Consider the following 5,569-nt stretch of genomic DNA (forward strand, 5'->3'; position numbering starts at 1 on the left):
TTGACTCGGCGTCTGAGCAGACGCGGAAGGCCCATACACACTTGGAGTGAATTGGGCTCCTGGAAGCGTGAGGGCTGGTGCGGGAGCTTGTGAAGCAAAGCTCGGCGCAGTCACGGAAGGCGTCGGAGCTGGGGGAACTCAAAAGGCCTGCTGGTAGGCATCCTCAAGGTTGATGATTCCCTGAGCTTTTGACATGAATTCGGACAGCGTTTCTGCCCGTCTCCTTTGCATTTCCCCCCATAGCAGGGAGCCGACAGTAAGGCCCGATTGAAGGGCGATCAGCTTCATGTCATCGCTGACCTTGGTTTTTGCAGCAGCTTCCATCATTCTCTGAATGAAAGCTTTGAGGTTCTCATTGGGTAGCTGCTTGATGTTGGTTAAGGAACCAACTTCCATGTCGTGGTCTCGGGCAGCAATGAACTGCCTCCTGAACGCGGACTGTAGCTCCTTCCAACTGTGGATGGATCCGGGAGCTAATCTTTTCCACCAGTCCTCCGCGGACTTGGTAAGGGTGAGTGAGAAGCACATGCATTTGGCATCTTCACTGACGCGCGCCACTTGCATCATTTTGTTGTATTTAGCTAGATGGGTGCGCGGGTCTGTCCTCCCGTCATATAATTCTATGTGAGGCATTTTGAAGTTATCCGGAAGGGACGTTTCCGCGATCCTCCGAATACATGGTTCCGGGTCTTCCTCCTTAGAGTCTGACAGGGCCCCACTTTGCTTCCGGACCAGCTTGGTCAAGGCAGCAATCTGTTCTTCGAGCCTCTTTGTATCACTCTCCGGGAGGTCACGTCCCCGGAGCTTGTCATTAATATGATTTCGGAGGTCATCTCCGCGAGGCCGGGCCTTTTCTCCTTTGGCCTTTTCATACTTGGCCTCCAACCTTCTTCTTAGGTCCACCGTGGACCAACTATCTTCGGAGTGCGAGTTTGCAGCCCGACCGTCCTGGTTGACGGAATCACTGGGGCGGTTGTTCCTTCCCCTAGGCCTGGGTGCCTTAGCACCGGGCCCTTTAGGCACGGAGTGCCCCCTTGGGGCTGAAGGACGTCTGGGCTTAGGAGCACCAGAGACCTTCTGCGCGCGCGGGGGGGGGGGGGGGGGGGGGCAGTCGACCTGGTGATTCACGCCTTTAGGAGGTGCATGGGCGTCAACACGCACAGGCTCTCCAACTTTTTCTTTGCCCTTGTTAGGGGCAGCTTTGGATGGTCCAGCAGCGGCTGGATCCGGCATAGTGGCACCAGCACCACCTAAAACAGAGGCGTCCTCGTCCGAGTCGCCTAGGTCTCCGAACTTGCTTTGGAGGCGCTCCATCATGCGCTGCATTTTTTCGGAGGCGCGCTCCTGCTCAGCAAGCTTGGCTTTGGTGACCGCCAGTTCTTCGGCTACGTGGACCAGTTCTGGATCCTTCTCATAGTAGCAGCCGTCCTTGTAATAACCGTCTTGGACATACTCTTCTTCATCTTCTAAGTATGTCGTATCTTCAGTACTGACCCGATCCTGGCGAGATGTCGGGTCTTCACCTTGGTAGTCCAAGGGTTCGTTTTGTACCGCATCTTCCATCATAGTATCGGGGTTGACCCTAGCATTTTTGTCAACCGCGGATTTTCTCGTAGTCACCATCTTTTTAGCACGAAGTGAATACAAAAAACGTACACAGAAAAAGAGCTGACTAACAACTTCCTACAGCTCTCAATGAAAGCATCAAAATGTTTACCGAGGTTTTCGGAAACGAATACGAACGGAATAATAAAAAGACAAGAGCTATAAAAGTGCAGAAATATAAATAAACAAACAGTGTTTTTACGTGGTTCAGGCGTTAACAAGCCCTAGTCCACAAGTCGATGTTATTATACTTGTAGAGAATAACAGTCAAATAGCTGGTGTATAAGGAACTCACGACCTCACAGTGTTTCTCTCGGGTTCTCTTGGAGAAGATGAAGCTAGAGAGATTTTAGTAGAGTTCTTGCTATGTGATTTGTTGGCCGTCCCCCTTATTGTAAAATGAGGGGGTCTTTATAGCTAGGGTTTTGGATTAGGGTTTTTCTCTACGTACATGAGTCTTAATTACACCAGCCATAAATAGGGGATACAATTACTGTAGTAGCATGGCTACAAGACTCTATATGGGTATATTTACGTGAAAGTATGGGGAATACACAAAGTCAGCCGTCTTTTCCAAGTTGTCAGCGGAACAGTAGGCGAAAAGGTACCCTTAGGCGTGCTGGGATGTGTGCGGCTTTGACCTGTCGGGCGTGTCAGGCAGGATCCTGTGTCAGGTGGATATCATTCCAAATATGCCTTCTCCATGACTCGACCGCTCGGTTTTGTTCCGTGCGAGGCACGGAACTGTTTCCGCGAAGACCACTTGAAGAGCTTCTCCTGGAAGGAGCTTCCCCGAAGGATACCCCTTCGGGACTCCGGGAGAGTTGACGAGTTTCCGTGTCGTGTTTTCTTGAAAGAGTAATCCGGACACTAAACGGGAGAGGCGAAGCCTTTCTGTCCATCCACGAGCTCTGGTCACCTACCGTGAAGGACATTGGTAATTCTGCTTCCCCGAGGATATCCATCTAAACGCTATCCGGAAATCTGGATAACAGGGGGTATTATAGACAATGTTTGTTACTCATATTACTGGTAATACCGGCAAAGATGTTCGAGATTCTAGGCATGAGGAATCAGCTCCCCACTTAGTCTGGATAATTTGTATGTTCCCAGACACACAACGCTCTTGACTTGGTATGGGCCCTCCCAGTTGGGTCCCAAAACTCCTACACTGGGGTCTCGGGTGGCTAAGAAGACTATTCGCAACACTAGATCTCCGACCCCAAACTTTCTATCTTTCACTTTGGAGTTAAAATACCTAGCCACCTTCTGCTGGTAGGATGCTACTCGCAGCTGAGACGCCTCGCATAGCTCCTCCACTAGGTCTAGAGACTCCCGAAGTAAAGTATGGTTCATGGTCGGATCATACGTATCCCGTCGGTGTGTGGAGATTTCTGCTTCAACTAGGAGCATAGCCTCATATCCGTAGGGAATCAAGAAGGGAGAATGGCCGGTGGATGTCCGGGCAGTGGTGCGGTAGCTCCACAATTCCCTAGGTAGCTCCTCGGGCCAAGCTCCTTTTGCATGCGCCAGTCTTTTCTTCAAAGTGGACTTGAGTGTCTTGTTAACTGCTTCCACTTGGCCATTGGCTTGTGGATGGGCCACGGAAGAGAAGCTCTTCATGACACCATGTCATTGACAGAAGTCCGTGAACACTTCACTGTCAAACTGCAATCCTTGTTGGAGACTATCTTCCTCGGAAGCCCATACTGGCAAACGATATTTTAATGACAAAATCCAAAGCCTTTTTGGAGGTGATTGTGGCGAGCGGCTCTGCCTCAACCCACTTCGTGAAGTAGTCGAATACCACTATGGAATATTTCACCCCTCCCTTCCCTGTAGGCAGGGACCCTATAAGGTTGATGCCCCAAACAGCAAAAGGCCATGGGCTGGTCCTCTATGTAAGCTCGTTTGGAGGCGCTCGGGGGATATCAGTGAAGTACTGGCATTTGTCGCATTTCTTGACGTAATCCATCGCGTCTCTATTCATGGTGGGCAAAAAATACCCTTTCCTTAAGATCTTCTTGGAAAGGCTCTGCCCTCGGCGTGATATCTGATGAAACCTTCGTGTACCTCTCGTAGTATTAACCTGGCCTCTTGCTTGGATACACACCGAAGTAAAGGAAAAGAATAACCTCGCCTGTAAATCCTACCATCCACAATTATGTACCTCGGTACTTGGTACAGAAACTTCCGAGCAGCCTTCTTATCATGGGGAAACTCGCCAGAGATGAGGTATTTAACTATGGGCTCCATCCACCCGTCTTTGGGTTGTACTGACTCCACCTTGTCTAGAGCCTAGATACTCAGAGACTCCAAATAGTCAATGGGGACCACATTCAGTAATTCAGCATCTTTGGTCGTGGCCAGTTTAGCCAGGGCGTTCGCATTGGAACTTTGCACCTGCAGTACTTGCCAAATAGTGAATCTTCGAAAGTTATGCAGCATTTCTTGCACCCTTGCCAAGTACACTACCATCTTTGTCCCTCGGGCCTTGTACTCTCCGAGAACTTGGTTCACCACGAGTTGGGAATCGCTAAATTTTTTGAGTCCTTCGGCCTTGAGCTCTAGTGCCACACAGAGGCCTAAAATCAAGGCTTCGTACTCCGCTTCGTTATTAGAGGCGCTAAACCCAAAGCGGAGGGCACTATGCACCCTATGCCCCTCGAAGGAAACCAAAATAAGTCCTGCCCCGGCACCATTTTTGTTCGAAGACCATCCAAAAAAAATTTCCATGTTGGTCTAACCACTGGGGTGCACTCGGTCCTCTCATGATTCCCAGTGCACTTGGTAATGAAATTGGTGAGTGGCTGACCTTTTATGGCAGTTTTCGGATGATAGGTGATGTCAAACTGGCTCAGCTCCACCGACCACTTCAAGAGCCCTCTCGATGACTTAGGTTTTTGAAGGACTTGTCGGAGGGGATTGTTTGTGAGGGCCTTAATCGGATGTGCTTGGAAGTAGGGTCTTAGCTTTCGAGAGGCAATCATTAAGCAAAATGTTAACTTCTCCATCAGCGGGTATCTAGACTCTGCTCCGAGGAGTCTTTTGCTGACATAATAGACTGGGTGCTGATCACGGCTTTCTTCCCGTACCAACGCGACACTGATGGCGTCTTTTGAAACAACCATGTAGCACAGGAGAGGTTCTCTGTCTATTGGCTTGGATAGGATCTGCGAGTTTTCCATGTGCACCTTGAGATGTTGGAATGCCTGTTCGCACTCTTCTGTCCATTCAAACCTCTGACTCCCTCGGAGAACATTGAAGAAAGGGATGCGCTTGTTCGTTTCCTTGGAGACAAAACGGCTCAAATCTATGATCCTTCCTGTCAAGCTTTGAACATCTTTATGTTTCCGGGGAGATGGCATTTCGATTAGAGCCTTAATCTTCTCGAGGTTCACCTCAATCCCCTGAGCACTTACAATGAAGCCTAGGAACTTGCCAGAGGCAACCCCAAATGTGCATTTTTGGGGGTTGAGCTTATGTTGGAAAAATTATACTGGATCTTGTTTATTTTCATGTAAATCATATATTAAACATATTAAAATAAGATAACCTAGAACATGTTTCTAAAATTGAATTCAAACAGAAATAATGATAAGAACACTTAAATTATATGCAGTGGAATGATTGTGTCATTCCTTCAGTTTCTCTAACTCTTGTATCCTTACTGTCAAAGAGTATTACCAAGAAATTGAATCATTCTTCAATTTTCTTCACAACCTTCCAAAGTATCCTTAGAATCGCCTAGACTAGGGTAGGCAATTCTCAACACATGAGATAGACACAGAGAGAAGAAGAATAGAAAAGGACTTATGTAGTAGAGAGAATCTAAAACCTACTAGATCTTCTGATCTTCTCAGAAATCAGTGTCCGTCATCTGTTTTAACCTCTTACTAAGCATTACTTTTATTGACTCAATTAGGCCATTTATTTTAATTAAAAAATCAATAAAATAATAGCC

The sequence above is a fragment of the Humulus lupulus genome, chromosome 5 (genome assembly GCF_963169125.1).
Source record: "Humulus lupulus chromosome 5, drHumLupu1.1, whole genome shotgun sequence".
NCBI classification, from domain to species: domain Eukaryota; kingdom Viridiplantae; phylum Streptophyta; class Magnoliopsida; order Rosales; family Cannabaceae; genus Humulus; species Humulus lupulus.